The 13,905-nt window shown below is 41.9% G+C and overlaps 1 pseudogene; it reads left to right on the plus strand.

The window, feature by feature from the left end:
* LOC120928418 overlaps positions 1 to 13,905 on the plus strand; it is an 81,125-nt pseudogene that overhangs the window by 14,102 nt on the left and 53,118 nt on the right.

Raw genomic sequence — 13,905 nt, forward strand, 5'->3', positions numbered from 1 at the left:
AGGTTTTACACCCTTCATGACCAGAGCATTTTCTTTTTGCCATTTGGCACAGTGCTACTTATTTTTTATTATATTAATGAAAAAAATAAAATAAAAAAAACACTATTTTCTACTTTCTGCTATAAAACATATCCAATAAAATTTCTTCATAAAGTTTGACCAAAATTAATTCTACTAAATGTAAAAAAAAATGCATATTAATTGGTTTGTGTGAAAGTTATAGCATCTACAAGCTTTGGTATATTTAAAAATTGATCCATCCTCATGTACTGATGGCCTATCTAATTTCTTGGGGTCCCTAAAATGCCGGGACAGTACAAATACCCCACCAAAGGACCTATTTTTGGAATGTACACAAAAGGTCTGAGGTATTTAGTAAGGCCTCGTACACACGAGGGGACAGTCCGATGTAAACGGTCCGCCGGACCGTTTTCATCGGACATGTCCGCTGGGGGATTTCGGTTTGATGTCTGTACACACCATCAAACCGAAATCCGCGCGGACAGGATACGCGGTGACGTGGCCGCGCCATCGCCGCGACAATGTGCGCGACCCTGGAAGGTCAATGCTTCCACGTATGAATCGAATCACTTCGACGCATGCGAGGGCTTTCGGCCGAGCGGACATGTCCGGTGAGTCGTACAGACGACCGAACATGTCCGACGGACAGGCCTCTAGCGGACATGTTTCTTAGCATGCTAAGAAACATTTGTCCGCTGGAAACCTGTCCGATCCGCCGGAAAATTGCCGGTCGGACGTACACACGACCAAACATGTCTGCTGAAACTGGTCAGCGGACCAGTTTCAGCGGACAGATCCGGTCGTGTGTACGAGGCCTAAGAGGCATGGCAAGTTTATTTGAAGTTGTAATGTTTCATCACAATTTTTTGTGGAAATTAAGAAATTAAACAGTTTTTTTTCTTCACATTTTTCTTTCTTTTACTGTCACCAGTGCAGTACAGCGCCATCATATGACTGATGTGGCAGTGATTGGGGACACTGACTGGGAACAGTATGTTAAAAAAAAAAATGTATTGTGTTACATTTTTTTTCACATTTAATTGTTTTCCTTTGTTTTACATTCTTTCATCAGTGACACTGTACTACTATTGGAGGGAGGAGGTTTGATCAGGGATAGACTTTGTGACACTTTGGTTTGCTGTTACAGCAATGTTTTGCACTGTCATGACTGGGTTTTGTTTATAACTATTGTGTGTTGTGATTGGCCCACAGCTATCACATGGTACAGGGTGCTGTGACTGGCCCAGATACCATGTAATAGCTGTGGGAAAATCACTACAGGATTTACAGCTGTTATGAATGGAATTCATTCATAACAGCTTTGTTGACATTGTGATAAAGTGGATGGTTCCTGGCAGCTGAAATACGTTTAGCTAGATTCAGGATGGCGAGCGCATACTTGCGGCGGCGTAGCTTATGGCATTTAGGCTACGCCGCCGTAAGTTAGCGAGGCAAGTACATGAATCATAATGTACTTGCCTGCTAAGTTACGGCGGCGTAGCCTAAAGAGGGCGGGCGTAAGGGCGCCTAATTCAAATTTGGCTGAGGGGGCGTGTTTTATGATAATTAGGCTTGACCCGACGTGATTGAGTTTTTTTTTTAACTGCGCATGCGCCTACATTTCCCAGTGTGCATTGCGGCTAAGTCCGCCGTACGGGCCTATTGATTTCAATGTGGACGTAAACAACGTAAATCCCTATTCACGGACGACTTACACAAACAACGTAAAATTTTCGAATTTCGACGCGGGAACGGCGGCCATACTTAACATTACTACTCCATCTATAAGATGGAATAACTTTAGGCTTGCTAATGCGTTACATAAACGGCGTATCTGTACTGCGTCGGCCGGGCGTACGTTTGTGAATAGGCGTATCTACTGATTTACATATTCTATGCCGACCACAATGGAAGCGCCACCTAGCGGTCAGCCTAAAAATTACACTTTAGGATACGAGGGTGTAAGACACTTACGCCGCTTGTATCTGAGCCTAATTTAAGCGTATCTGGTTACCAGAATACGCTTAAATTAGCGCCGATGCAAATTCTGACTTAGGCTGGCGTATCTACTGATACGCCAGCCTAAGTCTCTCTGAATCTGGCTATTTGTGTCTTGTGGTCACTGTAGTGGTGCACTGCACACCAGTACACATGTGCTAAGTAATACAGGCATGTCACTTAGCATGTAGCTGTCACCCGCCCGCAGTATATGTACTTCAGGTGGTCGGCAACTGGTACATTTCATAGGAAATTTAGCTACATATATTTTTATTTCCTGGGTTTTTATTGGCAATACATTGGAAATTTTTTTATATTTTTCAGTAATTTATTCCAAAGCCACAACCTAATCACTTATATTTTACAAACAAATGTATTGTGTTTTATATGTGCTAAAATTAATTTTGTGTATCTTTTTTTTTTCTGCAAATCTGCATTTGATAAATATTTTGTGACTTAAAACATACAAGAGCCTCCATTTTATTCTCCAGCGCCTCTGATTTCAGAAAATATCTACTGTTTGGGGGGTTCTAAGTAATTTTCTAGCAAACATTGCTGATTTTAACAGCATTAAAACATAAAAACATTTCCCCGGACAGCAAGTCCGGTCCATCTTTTTAAAGTTTCAGCATTGTGATTTTGGTTGACAATTACTCAGTCATATAAAACTGTTCATAAAATTTATTTTATATCTTTTTTTTCCCAGAATACAGAGCTTTCTTTTGGTGGTATCTATTTGCCATTGTGTTTTTATTTCTTTACTATACAGTATAAATGGAAAAATACTGAACATTTTTGTTTTCTTTAATTTCTGCTATAGAACTTTACAAATAAGTCTTTCTTCATAAATGTAGCCAAAATGTATTCTGCTGCATTTATTTACTCAAAAACAAATCAGCGTATATTAGGGATGAGCCGAACACCCCCCGGTTCGGTTTGCAGCATAACATGTGAACAGGCAAAAAATTTGGTCGAACACGTGAAAACCGTTAAAGTCTATGGGACACGAACGTGAAAAATCAAAATTGCTCATTTTAAAGGCTAATATGCAAGTTATTGCCATAAGTGTTTGGGGACCTGCTGTTTTTTGGGAGCAGTGATTTTAATAATGCTTAAAGTAAAACAATAAAAGTGAAATTTTTCTTTTAAATATCGTGCCTGGGGGGGGGGGGGGTTTGTCTATAGTATGCCTGTAAAGTAGCGTATGTTTCCCGTGCTTAGAACAGTCCCAAGATATGAGTAATACTTTGGAAAGGGTTGTAACATTGGAGAATAAAGTATGAGAGTTGCAGGAAAAAACTAACCTCCAATCATCCAAATTAGATGAAATGGAAAACAGAATTCGTAGGAGTAATATCCGTGTGATTGGCCTTCCAGAACGGTGTGAGGGCCCTGACACTATAAAATTTATGGAGGGGTGGCTTGAAGAGATCTTTGATACCGCTACTTTTTCACCTTTTTTTTCTATTGAAAGAGCCCATAGGGTCCCTTCAAAACCCCCGCAGCCAGGTGGGCGCCCTAGATCCTTACTCTTTAAATTCTTTAACTATGCCGACAAAGTCACCTTGTTCCAAAAAGCCAGGGAGAAGGGGGATATTATCTATAATGGCGCTAGAGTTTCGTTTTATCCTGACTTTTCCCCAGATCTACAAAAACGAAGAGCCGAATTTGTGCCACTTAAACGCACTCTGCAGCAGCATAAAGTGGTATATCCTCTATTGTACCCAGCTCGCCTACGGGTTACAGTACTGGTCAGGACTTTTTTTTTCAATACTCCAGGAGAAGTGACAAAATGGTTGGATGACATCCGCAAGGACTTATAAGACTTATTTATATGATTATTTGCCTTTCCTCCCCCCCCTTTTTTTTCTCCCTTTTTTCTTTTTTGGGGGGTGTGGCACTATTCTTTTGTTACTAGTTTGAACACAATTATGACACATATGTCGTTGGTTTAATACTTAGTAACCTGGTACAGGAGGCCTTCCTTCTCTGCCCCCCCCCCCCGTTTTCCTTCTTTTATTTTATTTTTTTCACATGCTAATAACGTTAATGAAAAGTTGTTTCTTGGGCTTTGAGTCATTATCTCTCACTTTGTATTTAATCACAATGGTACACTTTGTGCTAGACTTGGGTATTCAAGGTCTGGGAGCTCTTTGGGAGCTTGTTGGGCCCTTTGGGCCACTATTCTTATATATATATGGTGCACGTTGCGTTAAACTTGGGGGGGGGGCCCTCTTTCTTTTTTTCTCCACTTGTGTTTTACACATTGCTAATTGTTAATCGAATGCTCCTTATTGGGACTCTGAGACACTATTTCTTTTACACTTTTTAGATTTAATATAAAATGACATGCTGGACATGTAATCACAAGTATTTCAGGGTTTTTCCCGGGAAGCGGGGCCTTACATTTTTTTTAAGGGAGGGGTGAGGAGAGATTCTTTCTGGGGTGAGTGTGGTGGGCAGTAGTAGTATGGTAGATGTGATGAGATTGGGTAAGAGTGGTAAGAGTGGTAAGGTCACAGGTGAGGCCCCCAAAGGGAGCCCCAATGGGCAAGGGGGGGTTAGGGTGCGGAGGGGAGGGCTGTACTTAGTAGGGGAGGGGTGGGGAGGGTGGTGGGGGGAGGGTATCTTAGGGGAGGGGGGTATCCCAAGCATCCTAAGCACTTTAAATACCATCAGTAACAGGAGAGATTTTGGTCCGAGCAAGCAGCTGAGTGAGAGGGAGAAGAGTTTAACCAGGGATACTATGGCCCAATTGGGTATATGGAAATTACCGTTCCACTATCACTCTGTACATTCCTTATACTCAAGGGGGGGGTCAACATACTGGTGGGGAAAGGGCTGTTATTCTCCTGCGAAAAGAGCTGGATAGACGAACAGGGACGGTATATCTTTTTGTCCTGTACTATCGAGAACAGGCCCTATGTATTAGTCAACATATATACCCCCCCCCCCCTTTAACTTTTCTGTACTACAGAAATTAGTCAAGTTTATGTTGGATAAACCGGATATCCCTCTGATAGCAGTGGGTGACTACAATGAAGTCCCTGATAGAGCGTACGATATATTCCCCCCCAAAATCTGACTTAAATACTGAACGAGGAGGCCGGTTGGCCCAGTTTATGGAGGAGGCAGGGCTAAGAGATATCTGGCGTATCCATCACCCACAGACCCGGCAGTATTCCTGTTTCTCTAGCTCCTATGCCACCTTGTCCAGAATTGATTTGGCTATGGGCAATGAAGCACTATCGAATAGGGTGAAGGAAATAGAGTATGGCCCAAGAGGGGTCTCAGACCACTCACCATTAGAACTAGTAATCAGGAAAAATGAGCGAACACCCCCAAGGGAGTGGAAAATTAGCCCACACTGGCTTGAGTTACTCGGTGAACCACAAGAACTATTGAACAGCCTGAAGGAGTATGTTCAAATTAATATAGGTACAGCAGAGGCTGATGTGGTCTGGGACTCCTTGAAGGCATACTTAAGGGGCTTGTTAATACAAAGGGTGGCAAGGCTACAAAGGGAATCTAGAAAGAGGGAAGAAGAGGTCAGGAATGAAGTGATGCTAGCCAAACAACGCAACATTGAGAATCCTTCCCCAAGTAGACAAGGAGAATGGCTTGATAAACAGCAGGTCTATAGAATGGCCACTATGAGGAAGGCCGAGAACTGACAAATTTTCCAGAGACAATCTCAATTTGGCGAGCGGGAGAAGGCGGGGCGTGTGTTGTCGCTCCTGGTACGGACCAACACCCCTTCTTCCAATATTGGGGCCATTAAGGGTTCCACAGGTGAAATTGTAACTGAAGGAAGGGAGATAAGACACATGTTCCATGACTTTTATAAATCCCTATATAAATCTAGGGGAGAAAATGAATGCATGGAAGCTTTTTTCCAGGGAATTCCGTTCCCAAAATTGTCAGATAATGAAAAAAAAAATGGAATCCCCTGTTACTTTGGAAGAACTGCAACTTGCTGTGGCAGGGATGTCTAACCATAAATCACCAGGTCCCGATGGGCTCCCAATAGAAATTTATAAGCGATATGGGGATATATTGCTACCAGAGTTACTGCACACTCTGAAATTCGCCTTCTCCGAGGGGCATCTTCCTTCCTCCATGATGGAGGCAACAATCATTGTTATCCATAAAGAGGGAAAAGATCAATTAGACCCCTCTTCCTATTGTCCAATCTCACTGCTCTGCACGGACGTAAAAATCCTTGCAAAAGTCCTTGCAACATGCCTAAATGGATGTATCGAGAGACTTATCCACCCTGACCAGTCAGGATTTATTCCAAACAGGTCAACAAGCCTTAATATAAGAAGGGTATTTTTAAACAAATACAGGTCCCTACCAATACCAATAACGAGGGCCCTAGAGCATTGCTGGTCTTGGATGCTGCTAAGGCATTCATAGTTACATAGTTACATAGTTAGTCAGGTTGAAAAAAGACACAAGTCCATCCAGTTCAACCACAAAAAAATAAAAAAACAAAAATAAAAAACACAGTAAAATCCTATACACCCAACTCCATTCCCACAGTTGATCCAGAGGAAGGCAAAAAACCCCAGCAGAGCATGATCCAATTTGCTACAGCAGGGGAAAAAATTCCTTCCTGATCCCCCGAGAGGCAATCGGATTTACCCTGGATCAACTTTACCTACAAATCTTAATACTCAAGTTATATTCTGTACATTTAGGAAAGAATCCAGGCCTTTCTTAAAGCAATCTATAGTGTTGAGCAGAATATGCCATATTCGATTTCGCGATATATCTCGAATATATATTCGAATATTCGAGATATATTCGCTAAATTCGAATATTCGTGATATTTTATCGAAATTAATAGAATGCGATTTTTCGCTATTGCGAATGCGAAAATAATTGCGATTTTTTTAATAACTGCGGTAGGAGCGCTCTGATTGGCTTAGAATATTCGTGATATTTTATGGAAATATCGCAACATGCGAATGCGATATTTATTGCGCAATTTCGAGATATGCTGGAGGAGCGCTCTGATTGGCTCAGAATATTCGTGATATTTTATCGAAATATCGCAACATGCGAATGCGATATTTATTGCGCAATTTCGAGATATGCTGGAGGAGCGCTCTGATTGGCTCAGAATATTCGTGATATTTTATGGAAATATCGCAACATGCGAATGCGATATTTATTGCGCAATTTCGAGATATGCTGGAGGAGCGCTCTGATTGGCTCAGAATATTCCTGATATTTTATCGAAATATCGCAACATGCGAATGCGAAATTTATTGCAGATATTTCGAAAACTGCTGTAGCAGCACTCTGAAATCGAATATGTATGATATTTTAACCAAAATACATATTGCGATTGCGATTTTTCGATCGCGCATGCGCAATTGCGCGAACAACACGCGACCATTTCCTGGAGCCTTGCCAGTTTCCCAATATTACAGCAACATGGTGGGAAGCAATTTCTCAAAGTCTGAGGAAAAGTTGCTGATTTGTGTAAGTATTTTGACCACTGTTATTTCATCATCTTCAACTGCATTTAAGTCTAGTTTAAAAGTTAGTATATATGATCAGATATTAGTATTTAACCAAAAATGTGTCTCCTGCTTTTACAAAACTACAAGTCCCAGCATGCCTGGACAGCTGCAGACACCCTGGTTGGCAAATGTGTATTTAGGCACTTTTCCTTGTTATTTAGCATAATGAATTTAAAATTTTTTTGGACATAGGACGTATGCGAACGTCCTGACTTCAGTGTCCTCAAGGCCCAAGGACGTTCGAATACATATTGCCCTTTAGATGTTGCAGAACTACAACTTCCAGCATGCCTGGGAATGCTGGCACTTCTAGTATTGTAAGTTCTGCAGGCCCACATTTTTCAGGCCTTTATGCACGGGTCTCTAAACTGTGGCACCCTAGATGCAGCAAAAGTAAAATTCTTAGCATGCACTGAAAGACCGTGGCTGATGGGAGTAGTAGTTTTGCAACAGCTGGAGGTGGACTGGTCTTGAAACCCAGAGTTAGGTAACAAACCCGTAGTGTTTTGCAACCATTCTGCCTCCAGCTGGTTATTTTCTGTTGAAAAGCCTGTGGCGTGCAAAACACAACCCAAAAACTCCACCCGGTGCAAGGAAAAATTTGCACACACCTAAAGAGTGACATCACAAAAAACTGCGACGGTTGCATACGTCAGTGGTCCTCCGAAAAGGGCCCGTCTCTGACCCCCCGGGGCGTTAGGCTCCTAGGCTCCTGACAGGGAAAAGAGTTACTGTGGTCCATACAGCCGAAGCCATATGGACCCATCTCGGTCCAAGCAGCGCAATCAACACGCGAACAACACGCGACCATTTCCTGGAGCCTTGCCAGTTTCCAACTTATGATCGCAGCGCAATCACACAGCAACATGGTTGGAAGCAATTTCACTAAGTCTGAGGAAAAGTTGCTGATTTGTGTAAGTATTTTGACCACTGTTATTTCATCATCTTCAACTGCATTTAAGTCTAGTTTAAAAGTTAGTATATATGATCAGATATTAGTATTTAACCAAAAATGTGTCTCCTGCTTTTACAAAACTACAAGTCCCAGCCCAGCCCAGCATTTAAGTCTAGTTTAAAAGTTAGTATATATGATCATATATTAGTATTTCACAACAAAAGTGTCTCCTGCTTTTACAAAACTACAAGTCCCAGCATGCCTGGACAGCTGCAGACACTCTGGTTGGCAATTGTGTATTTAGGCACTTTTCCTTGTTATTTAGCATAATGAATTTAAAAATTTTTTGGACATAGGACGTATGCGAACGTCCTGACTTCAGTGTCCTCAAGGCCCAAGGACGTTCGAATACATATTGCCCTTTAGATGTTGCAGAACTACAACTTCCAGCATGCCTGGGAATGCTGGCACTTCTAGTATTGTAAGTTCTGCAGGCCCACATTTTTCAGGCCTTTATGCACGGGTCTCTAAACTGTGGCACCCTAAATGCAGCAAAAGTAAAATTCTTAGCATGCACTGACAGACCGTGGCTGATGGGAGTAGTAGTTTTGCAACAGCTGGAGGTGGACTGGTCTTGAAACCCAGAGTTAAGTAACAAACACGTAGTGTTTTGCAACCATTCTGCCTCCAGCTGTTTTTTTCCTGTTGAAAAGCCTGTGGCGTGCAAAACACAACCCAAAAACTCCACCCGGATGCACTGAAAAATGTGCACACACCTAAAGAGTGACATCACAAAAAACTGCGACTGGTACATACGTCAGTGGTCCTCCGAAAAAGGTCCCGTCTCTGACCCCCCGGGGCGTTAGGCTCCTGACAGGGAAAAGAGTTAGCAACGCATATCTCCCCTATACGTGTATCCTGTGTTGTTAATAATATATTCATAATTATGCAAATGATAATGGCTGCTATATTTATGCAAAAAAGGTGGCGACCGAAATGGCAGGATATAAAATCTTTCATGTTACCCCTGTCATTGATTAATAAGGCGAGAATGCTTCCAATTGTTGAATAGCATACATTTACGTCATATATCCATAAGGCTGTCAACAGAAGTATTACAATATACTTTGTTCTTCATCTTGCAGAAGTTCCTGGAAACAGGATATGATGACCTGCGGCGGCAGCCACAGAAAAGGGCTGTGGTCAGCGCCCTAATCGCTGACTTTGGCGGCCAACATGACCACAAGGCCATTGTTAAGAAGTGGTCTGACCTCAAGAGGCGCCAAATGGGTAATGTCAGACGTCTTCGGGCTAAATATCATCCAGGTAAGTTATTGTTGACAGTTATGTTTTTTTTTAAAAAAGTGTATTTTGTGCGTGAACTCGAAAGAGAGAGGAGCCGGCCTGCAGGAGTTGGGAGGCCTCCCCCAGAGGCAATCTGCCACCTTTCTCCATGCCCCGGTTGGCAATGGCGGGTGTGAGGGGGTCCTCCCAACCCAACCTCGCATAGCACACCCACCAGTGGCGGGGCTGAGACCACCAAACTCAATTCACAGGTAGCCGAGAGCGGGATCCGAACCCCTAGCTGCAGAGGTGAATCAGTTGTCAGTGCAGTGGCAATCGCGTGGAGCCACCGCAGCTCCTTTGGTGACAGTTATGTAAGGTCATATGTAATTCATGTAAGGTCAGATGTTGTTAACCAAGATGCCATGTTGTGCTAACATATATCACCACCGGCCAAGGTATTCATAGTACTGTTGAAAAAAGACATGGGGCAGCAGACAGGAACACAGAAGTTATGTGGGAACATAATTTTCCCATTGCTTTGCATGGGACTTTAAAGAAAAACCCCGACCATGGCAAGTGGGGGTGGGTAAGGTTTAAACCACCTATCCTATGTTTGTGGCTGACATATAAGTAACCTGTGTGCCAAGTTTCATATAAATATCTTTAGCCGTTTGTACGTGATGCTGGAACATACATACATACATACATACATACATACATTTATGCACACACACACGTTGAGTTTTATATATATAGATTACCACTAAATTCCTGTGTTAGGAGTGGGGTTGTTATAGTAATCCCGTGTGCTCCATCAGGCCCTTTTTTTAACATGAGATGGTCTGAACAAAACAAAGGAGACAAAAACAGCTCATTTTAACATGGTTGCATCCCAGCTCACGCTCAGTCCCCTGTAGTGCCCACAAGACCCTTTAATATAACATTGTCCCATTGGTTAACTGTCTATATAAATCAATTTGTATTCATATACAATACAGCAGAGTACACAGAATTTGCATACGTCATTAGAAAACATTTTTATAATATATGAACATTGTGTTATTATAGAAGCTCCAATGCCAGTTATCCGCGCCAAGCGCAGAAGGCGCCAGGCCGATGAGGAGGAGGAGGAGGATGCGGCAGAGGAGGATGCGGCAGAGGAGGAGATGGATGAAGAGGAGCAGCCAGGGCCCTCCCACTCCCCAACCCCAGCTCCTGCTGAGGAGCAAGCTGAGGAGATTCCCCCCCCCACCACCCCAGCTTCTCAAGCGGAAGAGCAGGAGGAAGAGAGCGGTCCTGTGAGCCTCGCTCAGGAAGGTAAATATGTGCACAATGATTAATAACATTTCAACAACAAAATGTAGATATAAAAATGGACAACATATAAAGCGCACCTGTCAGATTGTAGAACCATAATATGGTATTGATGCTAGAAGTATACAGGTAGTGCATAATTATTAGGCAAGTTGTATTTTTTGAGGATTCATTTTATTATTGAACAACAACCATGTTCTCAATGAACCCCAAAAACTCATTAATATCAAAGCTGAATTTTTTGGAAGTAGTTTTTAGTTTGTTTTTAGTGTTAGTTATTTTCGGGGGATATCTGTGTGTGCAGGTGACTACTATTACTGTGCAGAATTATTAGGCAACTTAACCAAAAAATAAATAGATACCCTTTTCAATGATTTATTTTTAACAGTGAAACCAATATAACATCTCAACATTCACAAATACACATTTCTGACATTTAAAAACAAAACAAAAACAAATCAGTCACCAATATAGCCACCTTTATTTGCAAGGACACTCGAAAGCCTGACATCCATGGATTCTGTCAGTGTTTTGATCTGTTCACCATCAACATTGCGTGCAGCAGCAACCACAGCCTCCCAGACACTGTTCAGAGAGGTGTACTGTTTTCCCTCCTTGTAAATCCCACATTTGATGATGGACCACAGGTTCTCAATGGGGTTCAGATCAGGTGAACAAGGAGGCCATGTCATTACTTTTTTTTATTTAATACCCTTTCTTGCCAGCCACGCTGTGGAGTACTTTGACACGTGTGATGGAGCATTGTCCTGCATGAAAATCATGTTTTTCTTGAAGGATGGTGACTTTTTCCTGTACCACTGCTTGAAGAAGGTCTCTTCCATAATCTGGCAGTAGGACTGGGAGTTCAGCTTGACTCCATCCTCAATCCGAAAAGGCCCCACAAGCTCATCTTTGATGATACCACCCCAAACCAGTACTCCACCACCACCTTGCTGGCGTCTGAGTCGGACTGGAGCTCCCTGCACTTTACCAATCCAGCCACGGGCTCTTCCATCTGGCCCATCAAGACTCACTCTCATTTCAGCAGTCCATAAAACCTTAGAAAAATCTTTCTTGAGATATTTATTGGCACAGTCTTGACGTTGCAGCTTGTGTGTCTTGTTCAGTGGTCATCGTCTTTCAGCCTTTCTTACCTTGGCCATGTCTCTGGGTATTGCACACCTTGTGCTTTTGGGCACCCCAGTGATGTTGCAGCTCTGAAATATGGCCAATCTTGTGGCAAGTGGCATCTTGGCAGCTGCACGCTTAACTTTTCACAGTTCATGGGCAGTTATTTTGCACCTTTGTTTTTCCACACGCTTCTTTTGTTTGATGATCACGCTTCAGAAGCTTTGCAACTTTAAGAGTGCTGCATCCCTCTGCTAGATATCTCTCTATTTTGGACTTTTCAGAGTCTGTCAAATCCTTCTTTTGGCCCATTTTGACAAAGAAAAGGAAATTGACTAATAATTATGCACACCTGATATAGAGTTTTGATGTCATTAGACCACACACCTTCTCATTACAGAGTTGTACATTACCTAATATGCCTAATCTGTAGTAGGCTTTCGAGCCTATACAACTTGGAGTAAGACAACATGCATAAAGAGGATGATGTGGTCCAAATACTCATTTGCCTAATAATTCTGCACTCCCGGGATGTGTTAGACACATAACAAGTGTATACACATGATAATGATTGATTAATAAGCAAAAAAAAAATTTTATTTATTTGGTAACGTTATTTTAAATCCAATTTTTTTTTTTATTATATCCTAACAGTATCAGGAAAGATGAGGAGGCAGACCGCGCTGATAAAGACAACCCACCAGAGGATCCAGGCAAATCAGCGCCAGATCCGCTATCTTATTCAGCAAAATGTGCTGCTGGAGCAGCAGCAATTAAAAAATATTGAGAAGCTGGAGCGCCTTCAGAAGCTCAATCAGAGTTATATCTGAAATTATGTTTTTATTAATAAATATTATTTTTTGGAAATGTTTCATTTCTTTTTGAGATAGATTTGTAGGTTTTTCAACACATCTAACTTAACATCAAACAAATCAACATCAACACATTTAACTTCATAATAAGCAAAAACATTTTATACTATTATTTTATTTAACAGTAACCTAGGACAAACTAAAGCACACGACACAGACACGACGAACACAAAATAAACAGTTGAAAAATGAACATAACAAAAGCAACAATATATATATATATACAAAGAGAGAGAGAGGGAGAGCAAGAAAGAGAGAGAATGCAGATGAGCTCTTGCAGACAGCCCAATGGTTGCAGTATAAATGCCGCAAAACAGTGTTTAACATAAGGTTCATTGTTATAGTTACACTTGCTGTTTAGATCCGGTCTGGTAGCTTGTAGCGGAGGCTGTTGGTGGATCCGCTGTGCCAGAGAGGTCATGAAGCTTTACTCAGCATGGAGGCAGCAGCAGGAGTATTAAAATATAATATAACTAGACAATGCATTTCCTGAGGAAAATGCGAGTGGGAATGCTGAATAGCTTAATTGGTGAGCCCCTTGCCAAAGACATTCACCATAACCACTACACTATCTTTAGGACACACAGCTTCTTTCTCTATCTGCAAAGTATAGCGTATGCTGACTTCCTGGTCGCCCCTCCCCCCTCAATAGGTTTCCCCTCCTCCCCAGGTCAGTGAGGAGGAATATTGCACTGAGGTCAGGAAAGTGATTTATAGAAAGAAATAACATTACAAACGCTTTTAATTCACAGATCTAATACATGATTTAAGCCTCCAAACAAAGCTTAATAAATCCTCAAACGTACATGCAATTGATACAACGACTACACCGTTTGAAATACACGGCCCTTGTAAA

The sequence above is a fragment of the Rana temporaria genome, chromosome 2, assembly GCF_905171775.1.
Source record: "Rana temporaria chromosome 2, aRanTem1.1, whole genome shotgun sequence".
Classification (NCBI taxonomy): Eukaryota; Metazoa; Chordata; class Amphibia; order Anura; family Ranidae; genus Rana; species Rana temporaria.